The sequence below is a fragment of the Dendrobates tinctorius genome, unplaced genomic scaffold, assembly GCF_039654945.1.
Source record: "Dendrobates tinctorius isolate UK_male_01 unplaced genomic scaffold, ASM3965494v1 ptg000060l, whole genome shotgun sequence".
NCBI classification, from domain to species: domain Eukaryota; kingdom Metazoa; phylum Chordata; class Amphibia; order Anura; family Dendrobatidae; genus Dendrobates; species Dendrobates tinctorius.
This window is the reverse complement of record NW_027361728.1, coordinates 47,170,677-47,183,379: the sequence shown is the minus strand read 5'-3', so window position 1 is coordinate 47,183,379 and position 12,703 is coordinate 47,170,677.

Here is a 12,703-nt window from a genome sequence, read left to right as displayed (position 1 = left end):
AAAGAAATTTTACCACTATAATGAAGTACAATATGTCACGAGAAAACAGTGTCAGAATCACCGGGATCCATGGAAGCATTCCAGAATTATTACCTCATAATGTGTCAGTGATCAGAATTGTAAAACTTGGCCAGGTCATTAACACGCAAACCACCCATGGGGGTAAAGAGGTTAATGTATAAACTTAGAAGCAAGACGTATTGCTTCTGTAACAAACAAAACATGGAAAATATGTCACAAAATGAAATGAACTTTATGCTTATATTGGACTAACACTTCTGGCAGGGTGTCAAAAATCTTGTGGTGTACCTATCGGAGAATTATTTTGGGACTCACATTCTGATTCATACTATAAAACAACAATGTAAGTGAATATATATGAGGATATTCGGAGAAGCTTTCGATAAGCGAACTCATCCTTCAAGGTTGGAAATGGATCAACTAGCAACTATTAGTTACATTTGGAATATTTTTATCATAGATTGTACCATGCTCTACTATCTTAGTGTTAATGTAACAGTGGATGAGCAACTTGTTGCTTTTTGAGGACATTACAGGTTCACTCAATATATGCTTTGTAAACTAGCCAAATATGGACTGAAAATATTCTGGATAGATGATTCTGCCAACCATTATGGGATGAATGGACTTATCTTCTGTCTGTGGAAAAGAAGTTGGAGCACCAGTGTAGAAAGATCTCAGTTCTGGCATTGTAACAAAACTTGCCATTCCCTTTTAGAATTCTCGTATGAACATAACAATGGAAAAAAATTACAGTTGTTGGTACTATGAAGCCATATCGACGAGATATTCCTCTGGTGATGAAGCAGAACCCACAGCAAGCAGTTTATGATAGTGTCTTTGATTTCAGCAATAAATCAACAAAGATAAGAAGGAAAAGGCAGTTAACTCAGTTGATTTGTACATGGGCCTAAATGGCCTGTTATATGTGAAATGCAAGATTTCTGTTTTCATGCATTGGAGGGTTAAATAAGACTTACAGCACTCCAGATATTTACATTAATTTCATTTTTAACCCCTTTTATAATTGTAACACACTGACATCTGCTAGGATGTATAAGATCAGAAAAACATCATTAGTAATGTTATAGTTATTCACCATAGAAGCTGATGATAACATTGTAATCACTAACATCCAATTTAATAACAAAGCAAACTAATAAACTTTTCAAAGTTTTTAAAATGTTTAAAAGGTCCAAAAGTTTTTTCTCTTAGTCATCTGTTATCAGGTAAACCGATATTTGTAGAACACTGAGGCAAATTAATGATGTTTGCTGTGCTGTCTTGTGGCCTGCACTTTAGAGTTTAACTGACCAAATAGGTGATGCAAGTTAATCATAGACTCATATAATGTAAGAGTCGGAAGGGACCTCCAGGGTCATCATGTCCAACCCCTTGTTCAATGCAAGATTCACTAAACCATCTCAGACAAACCATACAGGAATGTTTGAAGTCTTCTATTGAAGGAGAACTCACCATCTCTCATGGCAGCCTGTTCCACCCATTGATCACCCCCACTGTCAAAGTTTTTTCTAATAGCTAATCTGTATCTTTTCCCTTTCGAGCTTTGCTAGTAGTGCCACTTTTTTACCAAACAAATTGTTCAACACTGTGTTCAAATTTTAACAATCTTTCCAAGTCCAACTTCTCAACAGTTGCTTAAAAAATAACAGAAAAAAAAATCATCCAACAGGTATCGTTTCTCCTTGCAGAGATTGACATGCTAAGCATGCAGAAATGAGGAGACCTAAAGCCACAATGCTTCTCTGGGAAACATGCAAATCTCAATTTGCAGACACTGTGTTTCAGGGTACCACCCCTTGTTAGTACAAAGTGTGAGATCTGGTTTAGCTGTGTGAGAGGCGTCTCATCGATATCCAAGAAGTATTGCTTCTCCTTGCGGAAATTGACCTGCTAAGCATGCCAAGGGGCAGTACCCTGAAACACAGTGTCTGCAAATTGAGATTCTGGTTTGGTATTTATCCTAAGTCATGTCACAAGGCTCATTAAAGGATTGACATTGACTTTTAGAATTGCTACTTGCAATAGGTGGCACTAGAGTTCTAGTCCTCTTCCTCTCTGAAAAGACAATTTTCATATTTCCCAGAGGTGCACTGCAGCTTTAAGTCTCCTCATCTCTGCATGCTTAACATGTCAATCTTCGCAAGGAGAAACGATACTTCTTGGATATTGGTCACAAAGCCAAACTAGATCTCACACTTTGCTCTGACATGGGGGAGTACCCCTAAACACAATGTCTGCAAATTGAGATTTTGGTTTGGCTTTCATCCTAAGTCATGTGACAAGGCTTTTTAAAGGGTCGACATTGACTTTTAGGATTGTTACTTCCAATAGGTGGCACTAGAGTTCTAGTCCTCTTCCTCTCTGAAGAGACAATTTGCAGAAATAGAAATTAAAAGGTCGGTAGGGAGACAAATTAAAAACAAAATAGGTTTTGGGGTGTATGGTAATCAATTTGGATTAGCAAAATAGGTGTGCAAAAACAGACACACATAGGCGCAGTAAAACACTGGTATGAATAATCCCTAAGACTTTATGAAGGAGAAATTGCTTTAGAAAGAAACATTTTTGGAGACTAAGAAGCTTTTCTATTCCTGATGACTATTTTGAAAAAGTTTTGAGTTTTTTTAAGCATTTTTTTCTGAAATATGTTTTGACAACGGTTTTAATTTGATGTGCAATTGCATCTCTAAAACATGTATTTTCCCTTATCAGGTATTTTCTGGCATTGTTTATCTAGCATTTTCTTCTTTATGCACATCATATTTCATTTTTAATATTCTGTACCATGCAGCAGTATACATTAATTTTTCATAAATTACATAGAATTAATGAATACAATGATAAAAATGCAATAAGACTGGTCTATTACTTGAGTGGTATCCCACTATACCATGATCTCCATCTTGCTTATGTAGTGTGGCATAAAAAATGCCAAGTCAGGAGATAATGACAATTGAGTTGCACATTTGGTAGGGATCCTCATAAATGTGACTTTCCTCTCAATTACTATATTTTTCAATGTGGTGATAAATCTTCTTCAGGTTTTCTTTTCTCCAAGCAAAACAGTTTTAGGTTCAGAGCGTATTTCACAAATACCCAAGAAATAACATCAGCAATATTTTTTATACTTGTTCTCTTACCTTTCAGTATGCACTTAAGAAAATAAAATATGAATGAATTCCAACAGAATGAAACAGCAGGCTACAATGGCCTCTGTTGAAATATATGTAGGCTGCCTTATCAAACTAATATTCCAAAATATTATTTTTCACAGTGCATCTTTATTTATGCTTTAGTGAGCTGGTAAAGGTATAAAAAGGCAAATGATAGACACCGACAGGGAATCAAAGGAAACAATAAATTTCACTATGCATGCAATATGAAAAATTACTGCCAAGCTAAAAAAATAGTGGTAATAATTTCCACCGGAGCTTTTCACTTGCCTAAGGAAAAACACGGAATATATTGCCTAGCTATGTCCTCTCCAGGGAGCTGCAATAATATGGACATTATAATACATTATTAGGGATTGCTACAATTAAATACATAGAATGAAGGGCAGGATATATTTGAATAGATAAACTACTGTGTATAAATCCCAATCCAGATAAAATAACTGCAATAGATACATTGCAGGATTCGCATTTATATAATTTAACACATTTGAATCTTTGATTTTCTGTTCTCTCCTGAGTATTTCATCTTTGCCCTACCCTTTACTCCCACCTTGTATTTGATAAAGGAAGGTACATTGTGCTGCTAGAAGATTGGTGTTTTCTGTTACAGGCTTTTGTATAATGAATAGGTCAAATTCATTATCTTGTAAATGAATATCATGTGATGGGAGATTTTCCTGAATTTAAAGAGTTTTTTTTAGAGAAATTACGTTCATTTTTGATATATATATGCAGCAAAAATAATCTCTTGATTTGGAAGATCTGTTTTGTCCAGAATTACACAGAAAAGTCATTAATTTGTCCGTGTAATGCTTACTATCACCTGTAGTGGCACTGCAGGAACTCTGAATAATTGCTGCCAGGTTTGGTCATAGTTGATGACAATAGATTGCTGCAAGTTGCAGTAGAAAGACACTTTCTTATCAGTTTGTTGTGAATGAAATAATCTAAGGGGATTTAATGAAAGCTGACAAACAGGCAATCCCCACATGTATTCAGGCTGGCTAGCAGCCGCAAATCATGCAGCTACGGCAACAGAAGCTAAATCTCTGAGCACAGCCAAATACTTGGAAATCACCCGAGCATGCTCGGAAAATCTCGAGTAACGAGTATACTCTCTCATCACTGTTGCTAATCACTTAGGGCCCCGTTACATTTAGCGATGCACCAGCGATCCCGACCACGATACGACCCGGTCAGGATCGCTGGTGCATGGCTAAATGGTCGCTAGTGAGCTGCCAAACAGGCAGATCTCAGCAGCGACGCAGCAGCGGTCATTACTTACCTGTCAGACGCGGCAATGATGACGTCCTCCGCCTGCATCCACGCATCGCTCATTGGCGCCAGCAGGAAGCCCAGCAGGAAGCCGCCGACGAGAAATGGACCAGGCCGATCTCGCGTGATCACCGATAACAAGCGGGGGAGCCGGTCGGAGGTAAGTGTCACATGTAGCGATATCGCTAGCAATATCGCTGCTGCGTCACAAAATCGGCGACGCTTTAGCGATATTGCTAGCGATATTGCTATGTGCAAAGCCCCCTTAACTCTCAGGACACTTGACCCCGGTGTAAAATGCCATAGTATACCCCGAGTCCAGACTATACCCATGGATAAAGCAGCCTAGGCTTAATTTTACCCCTGTCATATATTCCAAAGCCAACACCCACAAAAAATAATATCATTGAAGAGTCAATGTGGAGTGATGTAAGGATATATATTACTAGTTCAGTGCCAAAATAGTGAAACTCATATCAAGATTAAAGAAGCACCATAAAGAACCATTAAGCCAAAAAATATATACTTTATTGAATAACAATAAAACACAAGTAAAAACACAATTAGAAGAAATGGACAGGGAATGAGACAATTGGGAGCCAAAAAAAAACAATGGACCACAGTGTGGTCAAGAAAGACAAACTAGGCACAGTATTTAAAGTATAAACAGCTCAAAAGTGCAAAGTGCAGAGTGCATATACATGTGCCATATATATAATTATAGATGTAAGATGCATCTACTAGTGCAGGATAAACTAGATAAACTAGAGTAACCATAAAATTGAAAAAAGGTGCATACCCATATTCATTATAAGAGCTTACACATAAATAAAAGTGCTATTGTGCAAAGTAATTACCTGCCAAACCATGGTACCACCCGCTCCAATGCATGTTTTGGCACAGTGCCTTTTTCCAGGGGTCTGGCATCATGGAGGATTAAACCCATATATATATATATATATACACAGGGGATGCCAATAGGGGAATAAACATGCAATGACTTTGATCTAATACTGTCGCATGCACAACCAACCACATTAAAGAAGGTAAAAAAATGAAGGACCGGACTCCAAATACTTGAAATAGCTCCATTTATGGCGCGTTAACACTCCGTCATAGCAATAGTCACTTCACCAAGGAAGTGACGCAGTTCTTATAATGACGCATGCGCGGCCAGCCATACCGGAGGTCACAGTCATTGGATGGGAGAAGCCCACCTCACCCAATCACTCCCACAGGGGAAACCACATGGGTGTGCGATCAGAGAGGAGAGTCCGCCCAGACTGAAGTAGGAAGTCGTCAGTAATGCCGAACAACAGAAAGCCAGCACGCATGCGCACAGAACATAAAAGAGTCTGATTTATCATAATGATGAATGAATATAAGAAATTAAATAATTTAAACAAAAAAGAGACATATATAATAGAAATAATACATACAAAAAGAAATAAACACCATACATATGATGCAATTATACGTTATAATATTAAAGTGACAAGTGCCAGAACATAGTCTACTAGAGGGAGGTGTACATTAATCACCCCAAAAAAGATCAAACCTATAATCACATACAATAGTGACCATACAGTAATATACAATAATACAAGAATACAAAAATATATAAAATGAAAATAAAGTGCAAGGTGCAAAACAAAAAGAGGATAAAGTGCCATTCAGCACTAGATAAGTGGAGTCAGATGAAACCTTGAATCCTCATTGCAGGTTAAACCCAGAGGCAAGAAGTAGACATAAAAAATTGAGAAAAATAAATATATACATATATATATATATATATATATATAAATACCATAAGAGATAAAATAAAAACAACAACAATGTAAAAGACAAAAAGAAAAGATGCCATTAAAAACATGGGATAGATGATCAAAGAAAAGGGGCAAAACGCATAGATTCATTCAAACCATTAGGCTGTAAAGTGTGTAACCGCCAAATCCACTATGACTCCCTCTGTGCCAAAAACCGACTCAAATTCCCTCCCCGAAGATATGATACAATCCGATCTATTCATTTTATTTTAAAACCTGAAGGATCATATGCATGATAAAGCTTGAAATGTCACGGAATTGTTTTTAAAGACTCAATGTTATCCTCTTTAACAGCTGTTAATATATCATGGACGTGCTCACGTGCCCAAACCTTAAGAGAATGTGTTGTAAGACCTATATAAATCTTGTGGCAAGGGCACGCTCTGTGATATACAAACATTGTAGTAGAACAAGTAATTGTTTGTGTTATTAAAAATTCTTTACTGTCAGTTGAAGAAAAATGTGCAGCATGAACAATATTAGGGCATGGTATGCAATTCCCACAGGATGTGCAACCCCATTTAGACCCTCGTGGAGCACACTCCATGGGAAAAATGGGAGATGGTTTGACCAGTGTTAAAAACTCCTCAGAAGGTGGTCACCCAGACTCTGCGACCGCCGAGCTGCAATTGAAGGATTGGGAGGCACATAGTGTCTCAGAATGGGATCGGCAAGAAGTACTGGCCAAAATTTTGGTACTGCATCATACTTTTGTCTCCAATGAGAATGATACTGAGTGACCAATCTCACCTGGTTATTATTCTTAGCCTTTATGGAAGATTTGAGAAGTTGGTGTCTTGTAGTATTCCTTGCCCTATTGTAGGATTTCTTAATACATCTCTTGCTGTATCCTCGGCTTAAAAAATGATTTTTCAAAACCTCAGCTTGTGCCTCAAATGTTTCATTGGAAGAACAAATCTGTCTTATGCGGAGAAACTGGCCAGTGGGAACAGAATTAATCACATGGGGCGGATGGGAAGACAATGCATGCAGTACCGATTTGACTGCCATATCTTTACGGAAGACATCAGCAGACAACATACCGTCAACTCCCCTCTCCACCAGGACATCTCAAAAGTAAATACAATAAAAATCTAATTTTTAAGAGAGGTGTATATTGACTTGATTGTCATTCAAAATCCGAAAGAAGTCTGTAACTCAAAAGACGTATCATGTCAGATAAGGAAAATATCGTCGATGTAGCAGGCCCAAAAAATTTACCCGCTCCATCAACGAACCCCAATCACATGAAAAAAAGATCCCTCTCCCACAACCCCAGGAACAGATTAGCATGCAAGGGTGCGCAAACAGCCCCCAAAGCTGTCCCCTGGAGTTTCAGGTAGAAAGATCCATTAAACAAAAAGAAATTGTGAGTCAAAAGGAATTTCAAAAGCGATAACAAAAAATTGATGTCTCTAGAGGGGAGGTTAGTCATGGATAAAAATGTGTGATGGCTGTCAAACCATCCTGGTGCGAATATTCATGTAAAGAGACACAACGTCACATGTGATGAGGAGCATGTCCTCATCAACATGTACCGAGTCAATTTTTTTAAGAAAATCAGAAGTATCCTTGATGTAAGATGGGATAGTCTCCACCAGGGGTTTGAGAAAAAAGTCAACATATCTGCCATTGCACTCCGTAAGACCACCCACCCCAGAGATTATAGGCCTACCTGGAGGATTTTGGAGGTTCTTGTGAACCTTCGGTAAAAGGTATAGAGTTGGAATAGAATGGTCCTTAGTCATCAAAATGTCACGAACTTGAGCAGTGATCAAATCATCAGATACAGCCTTTTTCAAGATTTTACTTAATTCTTCCTTATAGGAAATAAGGGGATTAGAAGTTAACTTTTTGTAACATACTGGATCCCTAAGTAAATGATAAGCCTCAGTCAAATAAAGTTTTATTGGCCAGACCACAATGTTCCCTCCTTTGGCTGGCTTAAATACTACATCATTAAGTAGTTTAAGTCTTTTGAGACCTTGTTGCTCACCTATGGAAAGATTATTATGCTGAATAGATGTAGGAATCTTATCAAACTCATTAGAAACAAGTCTAACAAAGGTTTCTACATTCGGGCACAGTGACAGAGGGGGGGATTTCTTAGATCTAGGCTGTAGAAAGAGTGGTACCTTGGCTAAAGATGGAATATTATGATCATGTGCCAATTCTTCCAACATTTGCAAAGGCCGTTGTTCCTCCGATAGTGGAAAGGCTTGTTGAATATCCTCATTATGAAGCCATTTCTTAAAAAGGAGAGACCGTGTGAACATATGTAGATCCTTCAAAGCTAAGAAGGGATAAAACTGCATATTGGGAGAGAATGTTAAATCTTTAGTGAGAAGAGAGATTTCATCAGCATTAAATGAGTGCTCAGAAAGGTTAATTATATAAGGGGTATCCTTATTCTGAGCATGAACAGGACCCCACTTGTTAGTTGTAGATTTGTGTTCCCACTGCCTATTGCCAGTATTACCAAAGCGAGTCCTCATGAATCACTGAGAAGTGTTTGATTTTACCCCTGGTATATTATGGCCTATGTCAATTTCTACTCTGTGGTATAAATTGGCCTAGGCTATTTCATAGCCCCTTGTGCCAGACAAACAGGCAAAATTTTCAACCTTTAGATGTGAAAAGCTGATGCAGACATAACCCAAATGACTTGCAGCAGTAATTCTGTTGGCTGCAACCCTCAGCTGTCAGCTTTACCATGGCTAGCTTTCAAAAATAGAGGGGTATCCATGCCGTGTTTTAAATTATTTAAATAAAACCCATTTGTGTCAACTTCTGTGCCTTTTTTCACGCCAAAATTACCAGGTTATGTGAACTTTTGATTAGGGTAATTTGGATGTTTTAGGTTGTCATTATGATTTAAAAAGAGAAAACACAGTAGTTTGACAATAACTGGCGCTTCACCCAACCTCTAACCATGAGATAAGAAGAAGGTACTGTATGGTTTTATCATTCATATTCTCTGAAAAAAAGGCCAAGGAAGCAAAAATTCTGCCGGGGTATGTAAACTTTTGAGCACAATTATATATATATATATATATATATATATATATATATATACACACACACATATTAGATGTACATGTTTGTGTATAAACTGTATACAGTATGAAAGTGCCCTTTCTCTGGCCCAATCATATCAGACCTGTTCATGAGGGGAGATAACAAGAACCAATCAAACAAGACAAACTAATTTAACCCTGCTGTGCTGTTCGGTCAAAAATGACCGTTTTTGAACTTTGATATTTTTTAAAAAACTCATTATGCGGTTCTGAAACTTGTGGTTACTTCTATTTTCCTAATTTGAGGGGTTCTTTCTAAGGGTACTATTTTTTTTTTTGTGTAGTTATAATAGCATTTTATGCTAATTTCAGCCATTTTTTGAGTAAAACAAATGAGTTATAATTTCTTTTGAGACTACTTATTGCATCTACTATTGTTTAGAAAGTAAACAGTTGCTTTAGGTGCAGATTTACACATGCGTTCAGTACAAACCTTTGTTATCTGATCAGTAAGTAAGCAGTTCAGCCAGCCATTGGCACACATGTTCAAGTTGATTGATTCTTTGTTATTCAAGAGGATGCGGATGAGGTCTGTGACTTTTATGGAGTGGTATGTTTTCACTGCGGTGAGAGCATGAATGCATGCTTAGATGGATAACATTGAGTAAATAATTCAACTGTATATGCTGTTGTATATAATCTGTTATTGCTGTAAAACTGGTTACTGATTTTTGTTTTTTATTATTTTTACTATTTTTTTTTCAAATTGTTTGCACGCAGTTAAATTTTATACTATAATTAATTTTAGTTATAGTTATAGTTAGTTATAGTTATTATAGTAGTAGTAGTAATTGTTTTAGTTAGTTAGTTAAGCTCAAATTTGTAATTTCTGTGCAGAATTCAATAAGCCCTTGTAACCTTTATAAACACGTAAAAACGTAATTTTTTTTATTTATTTTGTTGTTTTTTTTATAATGACCAACCATGTTCACATACAGTAAAATAATGCAACAGGTATTCAAAAAAAATTTTTTAAGTAGCTAAAACAGCATTTTAATAGGTCCGGTCAAAAATGACCGGAGCAGTACAAGTGTATAGTGGATGCAAGCAGAACTGCAGGGTTAAGCTGTTGCTGAGCCCCCAGTCTTATTAACCCCTGATAAACTGAACTCTGATTAATACACTGCCAGGTCTGTGACATCATGCAACCACAAGTTTGTATGTGTGTAGGGCAACAAATGGAGCCAACATTGAACTGCACTGAATAGGTATGAATCTGGGAGAGTAAATTTTTTGTTTGGCGGAGATTTCACATTTCTATCGTCTTTTGTTGCTTTCCAGTGACTGGTCAAAAGTGCACCATGACTTTATGGACACACTGTTTTTGAACATAAATCAACATCAACTCCCAAAAAGTTGGGACACTTTAACATTTAAAGAAATTGCACATGCAATGATTTGAAGACCTCTAATAGCGATATTTCAGCTACCCCTGACCAGGCTGCACTTGGTGGCAGTGTAATACTTTGGGTCTCAACATCCTAGCAACCCTCTGATCTCCTCCATTTGCACCTAAGAATCTGTTTTCTATCATGTGGTATTGTTTGTTGTTGTCAATCACCATTCACATTAACATTTTATATTTTCATTATTTAAATGAAAGTTGTTGTCAAAACACATACTAACAGTGGGATATTTTCCATTATTACAAGGGTGGGCTGCAGTGGTTTTCTCCATAAATAATATATTCTGGGTACATGTTTCTGGAGTGATTTTTTTTAATTTGTGTCACTATATTTTTTCAGTAAATGTATGTTTTGCAGTGCCTATCCTTCTTTTTTCTCTTGCATAACGGCCATCTTTTGTTCACAACAGAACATAGAACACAGATCAGAAATTGAAAGTTAGACATTTTTTCATTTCATTTGAAAAAATTAGCTCATCTAGAAATAATCAGCAGCAACACATCTGAAAAGTTGTGACAAGGTGAAATAAAGGCTGGTAAAGTAAGTGGCACATATTTAAAATAGCTAGTGGGTGAATTGTTCAGTTGCATTACCACCAGGCATGTTTTGGTTATATCAATGCCTGAATAGACTATGAACATGCTTCACTGTGCTATTCACAAATGCAAGTTAAAGTTGTATAATGCAAAGAAGATGCCATATATTAACACAATCCGGAAACGCTAATGTCCACTCTGAGCCAAAGCTCATTTAAAATACACTGATGCAAAATGGAAAACTGTTCATTAATCAATGAATCAAAGGTTTTTTTATGAAAACCACAAATATGTGGACTCGAGGAGCGGGACCAGTCATCTTGTTATGACCACACAGTTCAAAGCCTGCATCTCTGATGGTTTGGGGTTGCAGTAGTGACTATGGCATGGGCAGTTTACACATCATGAAAGCACTATGAATGCTAAACATTAATTAGAGATTTTTAAACAATATGTGATCCCATAGAGACAATGTATATTTCAGGGAAGGTCTGGTATATTTCAGCAAGACAATGATAAACTACATACTACATCCATACAACCACATGGTTTCACAAAAGAAGAGTTTGTGTGATAAACTGCCCAGCCTGCAGTCCAAACCTTTCACCAATGGAAAAGTGCATTAAGAAGCAAAATGTCTGGCAAAGAAGTCCCAATAATGTTGAGTAGCTAGAATCTTTCCTGTTTTTTTAATTTTACATAGTTTCCCAACTTTTTGTAACTGTAATAGAATAACACTAAAAATACAGTCATATTATAGTGTATGTGTGACATCATAGCATTTAATCTTAATTATCCAGATGTCTAGCTTCAGTAAGTCAGGAGGCATAGACTGTTATCTTTATGTTAACTCTTCTTGTAGGTTGAATTGATATTTGTAAATTGATGAATTCCTGTTATTTACCTCTTATATGAGCTGTCACGTCGCCATCAGACACAGGGACTGCTGTTCCGGTCTCAACCACTGGGAGGCGCCGGGCGGTCACATTGCCGTCAGACTCGGGGACGGCTGTTCCTACCTTGGCCACTAGGAGGCGCCGTAGTTTCCCCATGGGTGGTGGTGACAGAGAAGGGGCTCCTGCGCAGGCATCTGGTGGGTGCAGGCTCCGTTCCTCTGTCAGTTATGAAAGGGTTGGTGCATCCAATCTGGCCTGGTCGCCAAATATAGTCTTGGTTTCCCCAGTGTGCTAGTTTGTTATTTGCTATCTTTAATTCTGACATTTGCCTGGATTTCTGACTCTGCTCCTGCCTGACGATTTTGTACCTCTGCCGCCCTCCTGGTTTGCGACTCTGACCTTGGCCTGGTTTTGACTCTGCTACTGTCTGCTGTTTTTGTACCTCTGCTGCCCACCTGGTTTAGAC